Raw genomic sequence first — 22,091 nt, 5'->3', positions numbered from 1 at the left:
CAGACAACGCCAAAAGGGGCTTCGCACATTGGCTAGCTTGCTTTGAAGCATACATCGGATCTGCGACAGACCCAATCCCAGAAGCACAGAAGCTCCAGATTCGGTACACGCGGCTGAGCTCCGATGTCTTTCCCCTCATCGAGCCTACCTACGCAGAGGCCATGTCGCTACTGAAGGAGAACTACGCTCAGCAGACCAACAAGATCTACGCCAGGCACCTCCTGTCCACGCGGCACCAACTTCGCGGTGAGTCTGTGGAAGATTTCTGGCAATGCCTGACCTCACGGCGACCAAGAAACTAGCGCTGTCGCTCACAGTCACCTCACGCAATGTACAGGCGTATGCCCCGACCGCACGGCCACCCCATCGTGGACCCCATCAGCAACCACCCCCAGCCAACCCCAGGCCTGCGCTGCGCAGCAACCAACCAACCCCGGGGGACCCAAGTGCTACTTCTGCGGACAGACGAAACACCCCCGGCAGCGCTGCCCAGCGCGGAACGCGCTCTGCAAGGCCTGCGGCAAGAAAGGACATTTTGCTGCAGTGTGCCAGGCCTGCTCAATCGCCGCTATTGTCCCTGCATCCCCGCGTGCGGCCAGTGGGCGCCGCCATCTTCCTCGCCTCAGACCACGTGCGGCCCGTGGGCGCTGCCATCCTGCTCCCCTCACAACACGTGCGGCCCGTGGGCGCCGCCATCTTGCTTGCCTCACAACCATTTCATTTTCATTTTTAATTTCAATGGGTGGAGCCATCTTGCCTGCCCCAGGACACGTGTGGCCCGTGGGCGCCGCCATATTCCCCACCTCAGGACACCTGCCCGTCGGGCACCTCATCGGGCTGCTCATCGCCTGCAACCGCCGACGACCAGCCGCGTCTCACCTCCGTCACGATCGACCAGTCCCGACCGCACAACCTCGCGACCGCGTCGACAAAGGTGAAGGTCGACGGGCATGAGATATCGTGCCTTCTGGACTCCGGGAGCACTGAGAGCTTCATCCACCCCGATACGGTAAGGCGCTGGTCCCTTGCTTTACACCCCATTAACCAAAGAATCTCCCTGGCTTCCAGATCCCACTCCGTGGCGATCCGGGGGTACTGCATCGCCACCCTCACCATACAGGGCGTAGAGTTCAGCGGCTTCCGGCTCCACGTCCTTCCCAACCTCTGCGCTGCCTTGCTACTCGACCTGGACTTCCAGTGCAACCTCCAGAGCCTAACCCTGAAATTTGGCAGGCCCCTACCACCCCTTACTGTATGCAGCCTCAGAACCTTAAGGTCGACCCGCCTTCGCTGTTTGAAAACCTCACCCTGGATTGCAAACCCGTCGCCACCAGGAGCAGACGGTACAGCGCCCAGGACAAGACCTTCATCAGATCTGAGGTCCAGCAGCTGCTGTGGGAAGGTATCATCGAGGCCAGCATCAGCCCCTGGAGAGCCCAAGTGGTAGTGGTGAAAACCGGGGAGAAAAACAGGATGGTCGTTGACTACAGTCAGACCATCAATCGGTACACGCAGCTCGACACGTACCCCCTCCCACGCATATCTGATATGGTCAATCAGATTGCAAGGAACCGGACCTGAAATCTGCCTACCACCAGTTCCCCATTTGCAAGGCGGACCGCCCGTACACCGCGTTTGAAGCGGACGGCCGCCTTTACCATTTCCTTAGAGTTCCCTTCGGCGTCACTAACAGGGTCTCAGTCTTCCAACGGGAGATGGATCGAATGGTTGGCCGGTACGGACTGTGGGCCACTTTCATGTACCTGGATGATGTCACCATGTGCGGCCACGACCAGCAGGACCACAACGCTAACCTTTCCAAATTTCTCCACACCGCCAACTTCCTCAACCTAACCTACAACAAGGAGAAGTGTGTGTTCAGCACGAACCGATTAGCCATCCTCGGCTATGTGGTTCAGAACGGAGTTCTAGGGCCGGACCCCGATCGCATGGATTTCCCCCTTCCCCACTGCCCCAAGGCCCTCAAACGATGCCTGGGGTTCTTTTCGTACTACGCCCAGTGGGTCCCTAACTATGCAGACATGGCCCGCCCATTCATCCACTCCACCGGTTTCCCACTGATGGCCGAGGCCCACCAGGCCTTCAACCGTATTAAGGCCAACATCGCCAAGGCCGCGATGCTTGCGGTCGACGAGATGCTCCCCATCCAAGTCGAGCGCGATGCATCAGACGTCGCTCTGGCCGCCACACTCAACCAGGCAGGCAGGCCCATGGCATTCTTTTCCCGCACCCTCCATGCCTCCGAAACTCGGCACTCCTCCGTCGAAAAGGAGGCCCAAGCTATCGTTGAAGCTGTGTGGCACTGGAGGCATTACATGGCCGGCAGGAGATTCACTCTCCTCACAGACCAACGGTCGGTTGCCTTCATGTTTAACAACACACAGCGGGGTAAGATCAAAAATGATAAGATCGTGCGGTGGAGGATCGAGCTCTCCACTTTTAATTACGAGATTTTGTATCGCCCCGGTAAGCTCAACGAGCCCCCCGATGCCCTGTCCCGAGATACATGTGCCAGCGCACATGTGGACCGACTCCGGGCCCTGCACGACGATCTCTGTCACCCAGGGGTCACCCGCTTTTATCACTTCATTAAGGCCCGCAATCTGCCCTACTCCATCGAGGAAGTCAGGGCTATCACCAGAGACTGCCAGGTCGCGCGGAGTATAAACCGCATTTGTAGCGGCCAGACCGTGCGCACCTGGTGAAGGCCTTCCGACCCTTTGAACGCCTCAGTGTGGACTTCAAAGGGCTCCTTCCCGCCACCGACCGCAACACGTATTTTCTCAATGTGGTCGATGAATATTCCAGATTCCCCTTCGCCATCCCATGCCCCGATACGACGTCCGATACCGTAATCAAAGCCCTCAACACCATCTTCGCTCTGTTCGGTTTCCCCGCCTACGTCCACAGCGACCTGGGATCCTCATTTATGAGCGATGAGCTGTGCCAGTACCTGCTCAACAGGGGCATTGCCTCAAGCAGGACGACCAGCTACAGCCCGTGGGGAAATGGGCAGGTGGAGCGGGAGAATGGGACGGTCTGGAGGGCCGTCAAGCTGGCCCTACGATCCAGAAATCTCCTGGCCTCCTGCTGGCAGGAGGTCCTCCCCGACACACTTCACTCCATTTGGTCACTCCTGTGCACGGCGACAACGAAACCCGACATGAACGTCTCCTTGCCTTCCCCAGGAAGTCCACCTTCGGGGTTTCGCTCCCAACGTGGCTGGCAGCTCCAGACCTGTTCTCCTCTGCAAGCACGTGCATCTCCACAACGTGGATCTGTTGGTTGAGAAGGTGCAGCTACTCCACGCAAACCCACAGTATGCCTACGTAGCTGTCAAGACACAGTCTCCCTCAGGGACCTGGCACCAGCTGGGTCCCCACACACCCACCCCTCTGCCCCGGCACCACTCTCCCTTCCCCATCGCACCCCACCACAGCCCCCGCTCCAGGACAATCCGTCCTCCCCTTGGTCCCACCCGGGGATGAAGAGGATGTCGACACACTCCCGGAGTCACCGACGACCGAGCCGACGCCTGACTCGCCACCAGCACTGCGGCGCTCTCAACGATGGATCAAGGTGCCCGACCGTCTAAATTTGTAACCTTCTCTAAAATTTTTAATGGCAACCTTTATGTAAATAGTTTTCCACTCACCCCGCTGGACTCATTTTTAACAGGGGGTGAATGTGGTAGTCACCACTGTTGTATTATATTGTATATCCTGCACTGCATACGAGGGTATTACGGTAAGGCCCCTGTACTACAGGTGCCGGGGTAGATCCCTGCCTGCTGGCTCCTCCCAGTAGGCGGAGTATAAATGTGTGTGCTCTCCGAACTGCAGCCATTTCAGCTACAGCTGTAGGAGGCCGCACATCTCAGTGTAATAAAGCCTCGATTACTCTCTACTCTCGTCTCGTCGTAATTGATAGTGCATCACTGACACCCAAAATTTCCTTGAAAAAGTCGATGAGCAGCTTCTACCTCCGGCCAAACCCATGAACTGACCCTCTTAAGGCAAACTTGATTTTCTCCAACTTTAGGAACTCCGCCAGGTAGCTGACCCACGCCACCGGCTTCTGTGGCCCAGAATCCCTCCATTCCAGCAAAATTTGTTTCCGGACGACCAGGGAGGCAAAGGCCAAAATGTCGGCCTCTCTTGCCCCCTGGATTCAGTCTTCCGACACACAGAATATCGCCACTTCTGGACTCCGGGCCACCTTCACCCTCAGCACCTCGGACATTACATCCGCAAACCCCTGCCAGAACCTTTTCAGCTTCGGACATGCCCAAAATTGGCTGTCAGGCAGAAGGCAGAGAGTTGGGATAAAAGGTTCTTTTTCGGAATAGCAACCGGTGACGAGTGGTGTCCCGCAGGGTTCAGTGTTGGGGCCACAGCTGTTCTCTTTATATATTAACGATCTAGATGACGGGACTGGGGGCATTCTGGCTAAGTTTGCCAATGATACAAAGATAGGTGGAGGGGCAGGTAGTATGGAGGAGGTGGGGAGGCTGCAGAAAGATTTAGACAGTTTAGGAGAGTGGTCCAAGAAATGACTGATGAAATTCAACGTGGGCAAGTGCGAGGTCTTGCACTTTGGAAAAAAGAATAGAGGCATGGACTATTTTCTAAATGGTGACAAAATTCATAATGCTGAAGTGCAAAGGGAATTGGTAGTCCTAGTCCAGGATTCTCTAAAGGTAAACTTGCAGGTTGAGTCCGTAATTAAGAAAGCAAATGCAATGTTGTCATTTATCTCCAGAGGCTTGGAATATAAAAGCAGGGATGTACTTCTGAAGCTTTATAAAGCATTAGTTAGGCCCCATTTAGAATACTGTGAGCAATTTTGGGCCCCACACCTCAGGAAGGACATACTGGCACTGGAGCGGGTCCAGCGGAGATCCACACGGATGATCCCAGGAATGGGTAGGCCTAACATACGATGAATGTCTGAGGATCCTGGGATTATATTCATTGGAGTTTAGGAGGTTGAGGGGAAATCTAATAGAAACTTACAAGATAATGAATGGCTTAGATAGGGTGGACATAGTGAAGTTGTTTCCATTAGCAAGGGAGACTAGGACCCGGGGGCACAGAGATGATGAGGAATTTCTTCAGCCAGAGAGTGGTGGGTCTGTGGAATTCATTGCCACAGAGGGCGGTGGAGGGACGTTGAGTGTCTTTAAGACAGAAGTTGATAAATTCTTGATTTCTCGTGGAATTAAGGGCTATGGAGAGAGAGCGGGTAAATGGAGTTGAAATCAGCCATGATTGAATGGTGGAGTGGACTCGATGGGCTGGATGGCCTTACTTCCGCTCCTACGTCTTATGGTCTTATGGTCTTAAAACATGTGGACATGGTTCGCTGGCCTCCCCGCTCACTACCCACACCTGTCCTCAACCCCCTCAAAGAATCTACTTATCCTAGCTACCATCATGTGCGCCCTGTGAACTAACTGGATAAGGCCAAGCCTTGCGCATGACGAAGATGCATTCACCCTCCTCAGGGCCTCCTCCCACACCCCGGGTCCTAGTCTCCCTTGCTAATGGAAACAACTTCCCTACGTCCACCCTATCTAAGCCATTCATTATCTTGTAAGTTTCTATTAGATCTCCCCTCAACCTCCTACTATTTCCTCTTGGCTTCTCCTATCGGGGCTCCCTCCCAGTCCATTAACTCCTTGTAAATCTCGGACACTTTGCCCTCTCCCTTACCCTCCTTTGATACCACCTTGTCTTGTACTCCCAGGGGCGGCAGATCTAGAAAAGGTGGCACCTGCTTCCTCACATAGTCCCGTACCTGGAAATAACGGAACCCATTCCCATTGGGCAGCTCATGTTCCTCCTCCAATTCCTCTAAACTTGAAAAGCTGTCCCCCACAAACAGGTCTCCAAAGTGTTCGATCCCTGCCCGTTGCCACCCCCGAAATCCCCCGCCCCCGTGCAAATCTATGATTACCACAAATCGGTGCCCACACCGAGGCACCTTCCAACCTCAGACTCTGCCACCACTGTCCCCACACTCGCAGGGCCACTACCACCACTGGGCTCGTGGATTACTTGGCTGACAACAACGGCAGAGGCTCCGTCAACAATGTCCCCAGATTCGTACCCGTGCAAGAGGCCACCTCGATCTGCCCCCCGTCGTCCCCTCCCCCATTGCCCGCGTCCTTACCTGAGCGATGTTTGTTGCCCAATAATAATTCATTTTATTTGGCAAGGCCAGCCTCCCCTCCCCCCCACTCCAACAGCACCTTCTAAACCATTGGGGTTTGCCCGCCCACACAAACCCCGAGATCAATGAATTAACTTCCCAAAAAAACGATCTTGGGACAAAGGTCGGGAGGTTCTGAAAAAAAATAAAAGCATCGGCAGCACCAACATTGTCACTGTCTGCCCCCACCCCGCCAACGACAGTGGCAACACATCCCACCTCTTGAAATCCCCTCTCATCCGATCCATCAACCGCGCCAAATTCAATTTGTGAAGTTGTTCCCATCCCCGCGCCACCAGGTTCTGAACCTCGTCCCTCACCATCTTAAACGGCAGCTCACCCAACCTCCTCTCCTGCACCCTGGCATCGATCAGGAAGACCTCACTCTTCCCCATGTTAAGCTTGTATCCGGAAAAAAGGCCAAACTCATCTACCCATAATTCTCCAGATGCCTCCCAGTGGGTCCAAATATAAAGCAACAGATTGTGTGCATATAGCGAGACTCTGTGCTCAATCCCTACCCCCACTGCAGAATCCTTCTCCAACTCTCTGATGCTCGAAATGACATTACCAATGGCTCTATTGCCAAAACAAAAAGCACCGCGGAGAGTGGGAACTCCTGCCTTGTCCCACGGTGCAGCCCGTAGTACCCCAAGCTCACCTGGTTCGTCCGTACGCTCACTACCGGCACCCTGTACAAAAATTGAACCCAGTCTACAAATAAAACTTCTCAAAGACCTCATTCACCCCCACTGGGTCTGTGGAGATATGCAGATATATTTGCTGTATACAACTGTACATAACAAAGAACAAAGAACAAAGAAATGTACAGCACAGGAACAGGCCCTTCGGCCCTTCAAGCCCGTGCCGACCATGCTGCCCGTCTAAACTACAATCTTCTACACTTCCTGGGTCCGTATCCCTCTATTCCCATCCTATTCATGTATTTGTCAAGATGCCCCTTAAATGTCACTATCGTCCCTGCTTCCACCACCTCCTCCGGTAGCGAGTTCCAGGCACCCACTACCCTCTGTGTAAAAAACTTGCCTCGTACATCTACTCTAAACCTTGCCCCTCTCACCTTAAACCTATGCCCCCTAGTAATTGACCCCTCTACCCTGGGGAAAAGCCTCTGACTATCCATAGTTGCACCAATGTACATAACTGTAAATAACAATACCAATGTATATAGCTGATGAACAATACATGTAGTCACAGTTATGACCTCCTGCCAATAGGTGGAACCGGACACACATGGAGCCACATATATAGATCGGGGGACGGGCGAAACGTGCACTTGGTAGTGGGACAGACAACAGGACAGTCGCATCTCTTCTTAGCTCTACAGTAACTTAGATATAATTGTCCGTACATAAGTTTATTGGTTACCTCCCTACGTGTTAAGAATAAATACTTTTTACAACCACACTCATCTTCAATATGCGTCTTGATGATCAGGGGAGCCATAGAATACAACAGGGTCCACCACCCTCCATCCTTCACCCTTCCAATCTCCCTGGCCGCCACCTGCTTCCTAAGTTGGTGGGCCAGCATCCTGCTCGCCTTCCCCCCGTACTCATACACGGCCCTTCTGGCCCTCCGCAACTGCCCTACTGCCTTCCCCGTGGACACCAACCCAAACTTCATCTGGAGCTTCTGCCTCTCCTTCAACAATCCCGCCTCCGGGGCCTATGAATGCCTCCTATCCACCCGCAGGATCTCGTCCGCCAGTCTCGCCATCTCTGCTCGCTCCACCTTTTCCCTATGTGCCTGGATCTATATGAACTCCACCCTGACCACAGCTTTGAGCGCCTCCCATAGCATGGTGGCTGAAACCTCACCTGTGTCGTTCAGTTCCATGTATCCCCGAATGGTGGCCCTCATCCACTCGCACACCTCCTCATCCGCAAACGGCCCTACATCCAGTCTTCACTGCGGGGGGGGGGGGGGGGGGGGGGGGGGGGATAGGTGGGGGGGGGGGTGGGGGGGGGGGGGATAGGTGGGGGGATCCACTTGCAAGTCCACCCAGTGCAGCGTGTGGTCTGAAACCATGATCACCGAGTACCCCGAATCGACAATCCCCGCCAGCAGCGCCTTGTCCACCACAAAATAATCAATCCGCGAATGCATCCTGGGATTATGGGAGAGGTACGAGAACTCCTTCGCCCGCGGCCTCCTAAATCTCCATGGATCTACCCCCAATGTGCTCCATGAACCCCTTCAGCTCCTTCACCACTGCTGACACCCTCCCCGACCTCGGGCTCGACCGGTCCAACCCTGGTTCAATGACCGTGTTAAAGTCCCCTACTATAATCAACAAGAGCGAATCCAGGTCCGGGATCTTCCCCAACACCAAACTCATGAACTCCACATCATCTCAGTTTGAGGCGTAGACATTTACCAAGACCACTGGTAGCCCCTCCAGCTTCCCTCCTGAATCTGCCACTATATTCCCCACTTCAAACGCCACCCGTTTGTTTATCAGCACCCCGACCCTCCGCATCATCATGTCTAATCCCGAATGAAAGACCTGTCCTACCCACCCTTTCCTTAGCCTAGTTTGGTCCCCGATCTTTAAGTGTGTTTCTTGCAAAAAAGCCACGTCTGCCTTCACGTTTCTTAAGTGCGCGAACACACGTGACCGTTAAACTGGCCCATTCAGCCCTCTCACATTCCCTGTGACCAACTTGGTCGGGAACACCTCGCCCCCCCTCTGCCGATCAAACATATCCCTTCTTGGGCCAGCCCCTGGTCTGTGTCACGCTACCCTACAGGCCATCTTCAGATGTCCACCGTCACCACTTCCTTTCTTGCTACAACACAGCAACCACACCTTTGTCAGCAGCCCCCTTCCCCCCTCCCCTAAGCAAAACAAAATCCCTTTCTCTCCTGCTACACTAACCACCTGCTCACCCCCGACTGCGCTTCCGTTAACTAGCCCACCCAGCTAGCCTGGCAGCCCGCCGCCCATGGTGCCAAACCCCCCATTGATTCACCTCCCCCCCCCCCCCGCCCCCCCAACTCGCACACTTCCATATCAAAAACAACAATGAAATAAGAAAAAGGCACACTCACACTCCATGTTCCCCTAATACCCCGCCACAGAACGCAACAAGGCCTCTCAAAAGAAGAGAGGTTTCCCCATAACCAACAAGTAAAAAGGCAAAAAAAAAAAAAGCAGGAATAAAAACCCAACATCTCCTCAAACCTCCTGCACAGTTCAATGTCTACCTTCTCCTGCCAGTCCATTGTCCGTTAAAAACTCCATCAACTCCTCCGGTGTCCCAAAATAATGTTCTCAGCCGTTGTGAGTCACGGGTACAGCATCCCAAACTTCACCCCCTTCTTAAAGAGGGCAGCCTTCACTTGATTAAACCCACTCTCCTCTTCACCAGGTCCGTGCCCAGGTCCTGGTACACCTAGAGCTCATTACCTTCTCCTTGTCTGCCCTGCCCATCGCAATATCTTCTCCTTGTCGAGGTATCGGTGGAGCTGCACCACCATTGCCCTCGGTGGCTTGTTCGCCCGCGCTTCCTCATCAAGGCCCGATCGACGTCCAGAGGCTGGTCAAAGGCCACCTCTCCCATCAGCTTCTCCAACATCTTGGCTACATATGAGCCAGCGTCTGTTCCCTCGATGCCCTCAGGCATCGCCACGATTTTTAGGTTTAGTCTCCGGGAGCGGTTCCCCAGATCCTCCACCTGCTCCTTTAGCCGCTTCTGGGTCTCCCGCATCATTTACAATCTCGGCCGTCAATGAAGCGACCTGCTCCTCGTGCTCCCCCACCGCCTCCTCCACCTTCCGAATAGCTTGGCCCTGGAACTCCAGTGTCTGTTCCACTCGATCTATTCCAGCTTTTAATGGTTCTGCCGCCTTGGCTAGGTCCTCCTGGGCTTCCCACCTCTGCCGGGTGAACATCATCTTGGCGGTCATCTTGGTTGGACCCTGAACAGAGGGAAACCCCGGAGTGCTGGGACAAAGGTACATGTTGAATATGGTGACCACGGCCATCTTGGATGGCCTGCAAACAAAGGGAAACCCTGGGCGCATCCATAAGGCAAGTATGGCTGACCCCGCAGGAGTGGGGGGACAGACACCCCATCAGAATAGTCACCTGGAATGTCAGGAGAAGAACCAACTGCGGGTAAAAAAGAGCTGGGTGGATAGACATACCAGTCATGCTACGGGCTAGGGGGTTGGCCATACTACTCAAAAGAAGGCAGCATTTACAGCAACGAGGATGGTTACACACCAAGGCGGGCATTACATCATGGTTAGTGGTGTCCTGGAAAGAGCACCAGTGGTCCTTCTAAATGTGTAAGCTCCCAATTGGGATGACGCGGAATTCATGAAGAAAACCATGGCGGAAATCCCCGACATAGACTCCCACCGACTCAGCATGGGTGGGGGACTTTAACTGCGTACAGGATCCACGGACAGACAGATCCAACCCTAAGTTGGGGGGAAAAAATCAAACATGACAAAGGAATTGAATGTTTTCATGGAACAGATGGCGGCACTGGCCCATGGAGATTCACACACTCAGGGAGGATTCTCCTTCTTTTCCCAGGTATACAGGGTATATACTACGCTCAATTTTTTTTTGTAGTGGGAAAGCGGTGCTTCCAGGGGTAGTAGGAGTGGAGTATTCCGCAATTGTAATCTCCGCCCACACTACGTGTATGTGAGGTTGGAGACGGGCCAGACACAACCCACCCCCAATAAGGCTAGACATGGCATTCTACAAAATGATATCACAGGCCATAGACGGGTATGTTACCAATAACCAGAATGGGGAAGTCTCACCCTCCACATTCTGCGAGACACTGAAGGCAGTGATAAGAGAGGAAACTATTGTGTACACGGCGCACAAAGATAGGAAGGAGAGGGAGCAGCTAGCCGATGGATCGGCGAAGGGGAGGAGAAGGCAACCATGGCTGACAAAGGACATCAAGGACAGCATAAAAGCAAAGGAAAAAGCGTACAATGTGGCGAGGATTAGTGGGAAGCCAAAGGATTGGGAGGCCCCTAAAGCGAGTAGAAGCCAACTAAAAAAGCAATAAGGGTGGGAGGAAATGAAATATGAGTGTAAGCTAGATAGTATTATAAAAGAAGATTGCAAGAAGTTTTTTTCGATATATAAAAGGTAAGAGAGAGGCAAGAATGGACATTGGACTACTGAAAAATGAGGCTGGAGAAGTAGTAATAGGGAACAAAGAAATGGCAAAGGAACTGAATAGGCACTTTGCATCAGTCTTCACAGTGGAAGATACCAGCGGCATACCAGAACTTCAACAGAGTCAGGGGGCAGCGGTGAGTGTAGTGGCCATCACTAGGGAGATGGGGAAACTGCAAGGTCTGAAGGTGGTTAAATCACCTGGACCGGATGGACTTCACCCCAGGGTTCTGAAGGAGATGGCGGAGGAGATTGGGGAGGCAATGGTGGTGATGTTTCAGGAATCTCTGGAGGCAGGGAAGGTCCCAGAGGATTGGAAAATGGCTAATGTAACACCCCTTTTAAGAAGGGAGGGAGGCAGAAGACAGGAAATTACAGGCCGAGTAGCTGACTTTGGTTGTTAGTAAGGTTTTAGAGTCTATTATTAAGGATGAGATTGCAGAATACTTAGAAGTGCATGGTGAAACAGGACAGAATCAGCACGGATTCGTCAAGGTAGGTCATGCCTGACAAATCTGTTAGACTTCTTTGAGCAGGTAACAAGGAAGTTAGACAAAGGAGAACCAGTGGACGTGATTTACTTGGATTTCCAGAAGGTACTGTACTGGAAACTACTAAATAAGATAAGAGCCCATGGTGTTAGGGGCAAGGTACTGCCATGGATAGAGATTGGCTGACTGACAGAAGGCAGAGAGTGAGGATAAAGGGGTCCTTTTCAGGATGGCAGCTGGTGACTAATGGTGATCCACAGGGGTCAGTGTTGGGACGACAGCTGTTCAACGCTATACATTAATGATCTGGAAGAAGGAACTGAGGGTATTATTGCTAAGTTTGCAGATGATACAAAGATATGTAGAGGGACAGGTTGTGTTGAGGAAGCAAAGAGGCTGCAGAAGGACCAGGGCAGGTGAGGAAAGTGGGGAAAGAAGTGAAAGGTGGAATACGATGTGTGAGGTTATGCACTTTGGTAGAAAGAATGGAGGCATAAACTATTTTCTAAATAGGAATAGGCTTCGGAAATCAGAAGCACAAAGCGACTTAGGAGTCCTAATTCAGGATTCTCTTTGGATTAACATGCAGATTCAATTGGTCGTTAGGAAGCGAAAGCAATGTTAACATTCATGTCGAGAGCTATAATACAAGAGCAGGGATGTACTTCTGAGGCTGTATAGGGCTCTGGTCAGACTCCATGTGGAATATTGTGAGTAGTTTTGGACGCTGTATCTAAGGAAGGGTGTGCTGGTCTTGGAGAGGGTCCAGAGGAGGTTCACAAGAATCATCCCAGAATGAAGGACTTGTCATTTGAAGAGAGGTTCAGGATGCTGGGTCTGTACTCTATGGAGTTTAGAAGGATGAGGGGGGATCTCATTGAAACTTACAGGATACTGAGAGGCCTGGATAGAGTGGATGTGGAGAGAATGTTTCCACTTGTAGGAAAAACTAGAAGCAGAGGACACAATCTCAGACTGAAGGGACAATCCTTTAAAACAGAGATGAGGAGGAATTTCTTCAGCCAGAGGGTGGTGAATCTGTAGAGCTCATTGCCACAGAAGGCTGTGGAGGCCAAATCGCTGAGTATCCTTAAGACAGAGATAGATAGGTTCTTGATTAATAAGAGGATCAGGGGATATGGAGAGAATGGTGATTAAAAAAATCTATCAGACATGATTGAATGGTGGAGCAGATTCGATGGGCCAAATGGCCTAATTCTCCTCCTTTGTCTTATGGTCTTCCACCTCGACCCCGACCGTGGAACTACTGGCAAAGAGAAAAAAGCTACAGGTGGATTTTGACCTGCGCCCAACGGGGAAAGCAGTGCACCATCTCCGTCAGACATGGGGGACCTTCAACGAACATGCACACTAAGCCAGCTGACTGCTGGATCACCAGCTGGGAAAGTAGGCAGCCACGAGGGAAATAACTCAAGCTAGGGACAGTAGTGGTAGGCTAGTTGCCATGCTAGAAAGGATCAACAAAGTCTTCGTAACCGGGGCTGTACACCTCCGAGCCTCCCGAGGGGGACTCAGGTATGAAGCAGTTCCTCAATGGACTGGATATACCAGTCATGGGGGAAGATAAGAGACGGTGCCAGGAAACACCATTATGACTGGGGGGGAGTCATGGAGAGTATCAACTTCATGCTGGCAGGAAAGTTGACAGGGCCAGATGGATTCCCGGTGGACTTCTACAAAACATTTGCACCAGCACTGGCCCCGCACCTGCGGGGGATGTTTGCAGACTGACTAGGAAGGGGTACCCAGCCACCAACTCTGGCACAAGCCTCAATATCGCTGATACCCAAAAAGGACAAAGACCCAACTGACTCCAGGTCCTACAGACCCATCTCACTATTCAACATAGACGCAAGATTCTGGCAAAGGCACTGGCGAGGCGGCTGGAGATCTGTGTGCTAGGAGTGGTCATGGATAACAAGTGGGCTTTGTCAAGGGCAGGCAACTAACATCAAACATCAGGCTCCTGCTGAACATGATAATGACCCCATCCGGGGAGAGAACACCAAAAGTGACCATCTCCCTGGACGCAGAAAAGACCTTCGACCAACTCGAATGGAAGTAACTCATAGAGGTACTGGAATGGCTTGGTTTCAGACCAGGTCCACCTCCCGAGTGAAGCTACTGTACAGTGCTCCCATGGCGAGTGGACGGACAAACACCACCAGCTCTAGATATTTACGGCTGCACAGAGGCATGAGACAGGGATGCCTACTGTCCCTGCTGCTGTTTGCTCTGGCACTCGAGCCATTGACAATTGTCCTCAGAAAGATGAAGGGGTGGAGAGGCATCCAAAGGGGGGGGGACAGAGAGCATAGAATGTCACTTTACATTTACCAGGCTGATTCCTAGGATGGAGGGACTGTCATATGAGGAGAGATTAAATCGGTTAGGATTATATGCATTGGAGGTTAGAAGAATGAGAGGGGATCTCATAGAAACTTACAAAATTCTAACAGGATTAGAAAGGGTAGATTCAGAAAGAATGTTTCCGATGGTGAGGGAGTCCAGAACTCGGGATCTTGGTTTGATATTAAGGAATAAAACTTTTAGGACTGAGTTGAGGAGAAATGTCTTCACCCAGAGAGTGGTGAATCTGTGGAATTCACTACCACAGAAAGTAGTTGAGGCCAAAACATTGCGTAATTTCAAGCAGGAATTAGATACAGCTCTTGGGGCTAAAGGATCAAGGGATATGGGGAGAACGTGGGATCAGGGTATTGAACTTGATGATAAGCCATTATCATAATGAATGGCAGAGGACTTCCGGGTGCGGCGATGACCAGCTGAGTCGCGCGTTTCGGCAGCTCCCGGTGAAACGGACTTTTGGGCTCTTGATAGGAGCCCCAACGGCAATTTTGACGGCTAAAAACACTGTGCGGTGAACCAGAAGGGAATCTCCCCTGGATACAGATGAAAAAAGGAGGAGAAAGTGGCCGGATTGCAGTGGATCCTTTAGAACAGCGGCAAGGAAGGCAAGCAAAAACCAAGATGGCGTCGGAAGGTGGCAGTTTAACATGGGGCCCTGAACAACAAGAGTTCTTGAAATGCTGTGTGGAAGAGCTCAAAAAGGAAATGAAGAAAGAGCTGTTGGCCCCGATACTACAGGCGATCGAAGGGCTAAAGGAGGAACAAAAGACCCAGGAGCGGGAGCTTCGGGTCGTGAAGGCAAAGGCAGCCGAGAATGAGGACGACATACAGGGCCTGGTGGTGAAGACGGAGATGCATGAGGCACATCAGAAACGATGTGTGGAAAGGTTGGAGGCACTGGAGAACAACACAAGGAGGAACAACTTGAGGATTCTTGGTCTTCCTGAAGGTGCGGAGGGAGCGGACGTCGGGGCATATATGAGCATGATGCTGCACTCGTTAATGGGAGCGGAGACCCGGCGGGTCCGTTGGAGGTGGAGGGAGCATACCGAGTGATGGCGCGAGGACCGAGAGCAGGAGAAATTCCCAGAGCCATAGTGGTGAGATTCCTCCGTTTTAAGGATAGAGAAATGGTCCTTAGATGGGCAAAGAAAACTCGGAGCAGTAAATGGGAGAACGCGGTGATCCGCGTTTATCAAGACTGGAGTGCGGAGGTGGCGAGAAGGAGGACGAGCTTTAATCGGGCCAAGGCGGTGCTTCATAAAAAGAAGATAAAATTTGGAATGCTGCAACCGGCAAGACTGTGGGTCACATATCGAGGGAGACACCACTACTTTGAGACGGCGGATGAAGCGTGGACTTTTATTGTGGAAGAAAAACTGGAATGAGCGGGTTATTAAAAAGAACGTTTGAACAAAGTGGTGGGGCGAATGTGGGGGGCGAAGAGGGGGGTTAAAAAGGTGGGAAAGAGGAGTTTTATGTACTAATCCTGCGATGTGGTAACTTTTCTCTCTTCCACAGGTGGTGATGGGGGGAGGAGGGGAGGTGGAGGAGATGGGGCGTTGGCCATTGGGGGCGGGGCCAAGGGAGAAGCGCGGGCTTGGTTCCCGCGCTATGATAATCATGGCGGGAATAGGGAAGCAGGAAGGAGGGGGCGTCGCACGGTGCGGGCCGAGGTCACGGGGGGAAGCCGAGGTCGGCCAGAGTTTGCTGACTTCTGGGAGCAACATGGGGGGAGTAATTACGCTAGCGGGGGATCTAGCGGGGGGGGGGGAGGGGGGAATTACTGGGTTGCTGCTGCTGGGGAGAGGGGGGAGCTGGTATGGGAGGGGATGGGCGGGGGGGCACCGCCTGGGGGAGATACAGCTGCGTGGGAACCGGGTGAGGAGCTGGAAAAAGGGGATGGCTAATCGACAAGGGGGGGGTAGGAAGCCCCCCAACCCGGCTGATCACGTGGAACGTGAGAGGGCTGAACGGGCCGATAAAGAGGGCACGGGTACTCGCACACCTTAAGAAACTTAAGGCGGATGTGGTTATGTTACAGGAAACGCACCTGAAACTGATAGACCAGGTTAGGCTACGCAAAGGATGGGTGGGGCAGGTGTTCCATTCGGGGCTAGATGCGAAAAACAGGGGGGTGGCTATATTAGTGGGGAAGCGGGTAATGTTCGAGGCAAAGACTATAGTGGCGGATAACGGGGGCAGATACGTGATGGTGAGTGGCAAACTACAGGGGGAGACGGTGGTTTTGGTAAACGTATATGCCCCGAACTGGGATGATGCCAATTTTATGAGGCGGATGCTAGGACGCATTTCGGACCTAGAGATGGGAAAGCTGATAATGGGGGGAGATTTTAATACGGTGTTGGAACCAGGGCTGGATAGGTCAAAGTCCAGGACTGGAAGGAGGCCGGCAGCAGCCAAGGTACTTAAAGATTTTATGGAGCAGATGGGAGGTGTAGACCCGTGGAGATTTAGCAGACCTAGGAGTAAGGAGTTCTCGTTTTTCTCCTATGTCCATAAAGTCTACTCGCGAATAGACTTTTTTGTGCTGGGAAGGGCGTTGATCCCGAAGGTGAGGGGAACGGAGTATACAGCTATAGCCATTTCGGATCACGCTCCACACTGGGTAGACTTGGAGATAGGGGAGGAAACAGGAGGGCGCCCACCCTGGAGAATGGACATGGGACTAATGGCAGATGAGGGGGTGTGTCTAAGGGTGAGGGGGTGCATTGAAAAGTACTTGGAACTCAATGATAATGGGGAGGTCCAGGTGGGAGTGGTCTGGGAGGCGCTGAAGGCGGTGGTTAGAGGGGAGCTGATATCAATAAGGGCACATAAAGGGAAGCAGGAGAGTAAGGAACGGGAGCGGTTGCTGCAAGAACTTTTGAGGGTGGACAGACAATATGCGGAAGCACCGGAGGAGGGACTGTACAGGGAAAGGCAAAGGCTACATGTAGAATTTGACTTGCTGACTACGGGCACTGCAGAGGCACAATGGAGGAAGGCACAGGGTGTACAGTACGAATATGGGGAGAAGTCGAGCAGGTTGCTGGCACACCAATTGAGGAAAAGGGGAGCAGCGAGGGAAATAGGGGGAGTGAGGGATGAGGAAGGAGAGATGGAGCGGGGAGCAGAGAGAGTGAATGGAGTGTTCAAGACATTTTATAAAAAATTATATGAAGCTCAACCCCCGGATGGGAGGGAGAGAATGATGGGCTTTTTGGATCGGCTGGAATTTCCCAAGGTGGAAGAGCAGGAAAGGGTGGGACTGGGAGCACAGATCGAGGTAGAAGAAGTGGTGAAAGGAATTAGGAGCATGCAGGCGGGAAAGGCCCCGGGACCGGATGGATTCCCAGTCGAATTCTATAGAAAATATGTGGACTTGCTCGCCCCGGTATTGACGAGGACCTTTAATGAGGCAAAGGAAAGGGGACAACTGCCCCCGACTATGTCTGAAGCAACGATATCGCTTCTCTTAAAGAAGGAAAAGGACCCGCTACAATGCGGGTCCTATAGACCTATTTCCCTCCTAAATGTAGATGCCAAGATCCTGGCCAAGGTAATGGCAATGAGAATAGAGGAATGTGTCCCGGGGGTGGTCCACGAGGACCAAACTGGGTTTGTGAAGGGGAGACAGCTAAACACGAATATACGGAGGCTGTTAGGGGTAATGATGATGGCCCCACCAGAGAGGGAAACGGAGATAGTAGTGGCGATGGATGCCGAGAAAGCATTTGATAGAGTGGAGTGGGATTATTTGTGGGAGGTGTTGAGGAGATTTGGTTTTGGAGAGGGGTATGTTAGATGGGTGCAGCTGTTGTATAGGGCCCCGATGGCGAGCGTGGTCACGAATGGACGGGGATCTGCATATTTTCGGCTCCATAGAGGGACAAGGCAGGGATGCCCTCTGTCCCCATTATTGTTTGCACTGGCGATTGAGCCCCTGGCGATAGCGTTGAGGGGTTCCAAGAAGTGGAGGGGAGTACTTAGAGGAGGAGAAGAACACCGGGTATCTTTGTATGCGGACGATTTGTTACTATATGTGGCAGACCCGGCGGAGGGGATGCCAGAAATAATGCGGATACTTGGGGAGTTTGGGGATTTTTCAGGGTATAAATTGAACATGGGGAAAAGTGAGTTGTTTGTGGTGCATCCAGGGGAGAAGAGTAGAGAAATAGAGGACCTACCGTTGAGGAAGGTAACAAGGGACTTTCGTTACCTGGGGATCCAGATAGCCAAGAATTGGGTCACATTGCATAGGTTACATTTAACGCGGTTGGTGGAACAAATGGAGGAGGATTTCAAGAGATGGGATATGGTATCCCTGTCACTGGCAGGGAGGGTGCAGGCGGTTAAGATGGTGGTCCTCCCGAGATTCCTCTTTGTGTTTCAGTGCCTCCCAGTGGTGATCACGAAGGCTTTTTTTAAAAGGATTGAAAAGAGCATCATGGGTTTTGTGTGGGCCGGGAAGACCCCGAGAGTGAGAAAGGGATTCTTACAGCGTAGCAGGGATAGGGGGGGGCTGGCACTACCGAGCCTAAGTGAGTATTATTGGGCCGCTAATATTTCAATGGTGAGTAAGTGGATGGGAGGGGAGGAGGGAGCGGCGTGGAAGAGATTAGAGAGGGCGTCCTGTAGGGGGACTAGCCTACAGGCTATGGTGACAGCCCCATTGCCGTTCTCACCGAGGAACTACACCACAAGCCCGGTGGTGGTGGCTACACTGAAGATTTGGGGACAGTGGAGACGGCATAGGGGAAAGACTGGAGCCTTGGGGGGGTCCCTGATAAGAAACAACCATAGGTTTGCCCCGGGGGGAATGGATGGGGGATATGGAATGTGGCAAAGAGCAGGAATAACGCAACTGAAAGATCTGTTTGTGGATGGGAAGTTCGCGAGTCTGGGAGCGCTGACCGAGAAATATGGGTTGCCCCAAGGGAATGCATTCAGGTATATGCAACTGAGGGCTTTTGCGAGGCAACAGGTGAGGGAATTCCCGCAGCTCCCGACACAAGAGGTGCAGGACAGAGTGATCTCAAAGACATGGGTGGGGGATGGTAAGGTGTCAGATATATATAGGGAAATGAGGGACGAGGGGGAGACTATGGTAGATGAACTAAAAGGGAAATGGGAAGAAGTGCTGGGGGAGGAGATCGAGGAGGGGCTGTGGGCAGATGCCCTAAGCAGGGTAAACTCGTCGTCCTCGTGTGCCAGGCTAAGCCTGATTCAGTTTAAGGTATTACACAGGGCGCATATGACTGGAGCACGGCTCAGTAAATTTTTTGGGGTGGAGGATAGGTGTGCAAGGTGCTCGAGAAGCCCAGCGAATCATACCCATATGTTTTGGTCATGCCCGGCACTACAGGGGTTTTGGATGGGGGTGACAAAGGTGCTTTCAAAAGTAGTGGGGGTCCGGGTCGAACCAAGCTGGGGATTGGCTATATTTGGGGTTGCACAAGAGCCGGGAGTGCAGGAGGCGAGAGAGGCCGATGTTTTGGCCTTTGCGTCCCTCGTAGCCCGGCGCAGGATATTGCTAATGTGGAAAGAAGCCAAGCCCGCGGGGGTGGAGACCTGGATAAATGACATGGCGGGGTTTATAAAGCTAGAGCGGATTAAGTTCGTTCTAAGGGGGTCGGCTCAAGGGTTCACCAGGCAGTGGCAACCGTTCGTCGAATACCTCGCAGAAAGATAGATGGAATGGAAAAAAGAAGGCAGCAGCAGCAGCCCAGGATGGGGGGGGGGGGGGGGGGGGGCGGGGAGGAGGAACCAGAAGGACTCTCAGGGTTGTTAATATATACTGTATAATATGTATAGGTCGTTGCTACAGATAATTATATATTGGACTGTTAAATTATATTTTTGGAGAGTGTTACTTGTGATAAGGCCAATTAGGGTTAGTTTTCATTTTTGTTATTTATTATTTATTCATTTTATGTTTATAAAATAGGTCATTGTTATTTGTGTTGTTATAATATTGTGTAAAGGATGCACAATGTACTGTGATGGTTGACCAAAAATTTTCAATAAAATATTTTATATAAAAAAAAATAATGAATGGCGGAGCAGGTTCGACAGGCCGAATGGCCTCATCGCGCTTCTATTTTCTGTGTTTCTATGTTTATTTTACGTAGATGACCTGCTCCTCTACATTTTGAATCCCTGGACAAGCATGGAAGGGATAATGAAACTACTAAAGCAGTTTGGAACCTTCTCAGCTGATAAGCTTTACCCGAGCAAGAGTGAGATCATCCCTGTGAACCTGTAGGGGGGAGGGACAGAGATGGGGGATGGCCGTTTCAGCAAGCTCAGACCAAATTCTACTTCCTGAGGATCCAAATAGCCCACGACTGGACACGGATCCACAAATGGAACTTGATGAGTCTGGTGGAGGAAGTCAAAAGGAATCTGCAGAGTGGGACACACTCCCACTCTCCCTCACAGGGATAATACAGATGATCAAAATGAACGTACTGCCCAGGTTCTTCGTCCTGTTTAGTTCCCTCCCGATCGACATCCCTAAGGCCTTTTTCAACACAGTCAATAAATTAATCATGGCGTTTGTGTGTTGAGGGGCGGTGGGGGGAGAGTCCGAAGATCCAAAAGATGACCCTACAAAAGAAAAGAAATGTGGGAGGCCTGATCCTCCTAAACCTATAGTTCTACCACTGGGCAGTCACTGCAGAAAGAGTACGGGGATGGGTGAATGAACCGGGAGCCAAGTGGGTGAAGATGGAGGAGAGTTCCTGCACAGGGACATTGCTCCGAGCCCTAGCCACAACTCCTCCCTGGCCGAATACCCGAGGAGCCCAGTGGTGGTACCAAATGAGGCAACACTTCGGCCTAACCAAAATGTCCACAATGGCCCCCATCATCAATCACTCCTGCAATAATGGACATCATCTTTAAAAGATGGAGAAAGGATGAGGGGACTCTGGTGGTTAAGGACATGTAAAAGGACGATGGAATAGCGACCCTGGGGGGAACTCATGGAGAGATTCCAGTTATCAAGGGCAAACGATCTGAGATACATTCAGCTCAAAAACATCCTCCATAAGGAAACAACAATGTATCCCTCGATACCAGGATAATCATTAATAGAACTGCTGGGCACAGGCAATCTAGTGATGGGAAATTGTGCCTGTACAGGAAACTGCTGGAGGAGATATGCTCCCCCCTGGAGAAGGCAAGGAAAAATGGGAGAAGTAACTCTGCATTGATATAGGGGGAAGATCAAAGCACTACACAAGGCGAAGTTCCCTTCAATGCACAGGGCTGAGCCTAACGCAGCTAAAGATGCTGCACAGAGAGCACCTGAACAGAACCCCAATGAGTGGGTTCTTTCCGGAGGTGGAGGATAAATGTAAATGGTGCCAGGGAGGTCCAGGCAACACACTCACATGTTCTGGGCTTTCCCCAGGTCTATCAGGTACTGGCAATGTCCAAGGTTGTGGGAGTGAGGGTGGAGCCATGTCCAAAAGTGGTGGTCTTCGGGTTTCAGATCAGCCAGAACTCTTCATGGGGAGGGGGGCTGAAGCCCTAGCCTTTGTCTCCCTGATCGCCCGCCGCAGAATCCTGCTCAGCTGGCGATCAGCAGCACCATCCGAAGCTGCAGGCTGGCTGTCAAACCTGGCGGAATTTCTCGGACTGGAGAAAATCAAATTTGTCATCAGGGGTCAGAAGAAGGATTCCACAGGACGTGGAAGTCGTTCACCAACTTGATCCAAGATCTGTTCGTAGCCAGCAACTAGTAGGGTATTTTTCTGTATTAAAAAGAGTTACAAACTATTTGCCAAGTC

This window comes from Scyliorhinus torazame, chromosome 15 (assembly GCF_047496885.1).
Source record: "Scyliorhinus torazame isolate Kashiwa2021f chromosome 15, sScyTor2.1, whole genome shotgun sequence".
Lineage (NCBI taxonomy): Eukaryota > Metazoa > Chordata > Chondrichthyes > Carcharhiniformes > Scyliorhinidae > Scyliorhinus > Scyliorhinus torazame.
This window is presented reverse-complemented; position numbering follows the sequence as displayed.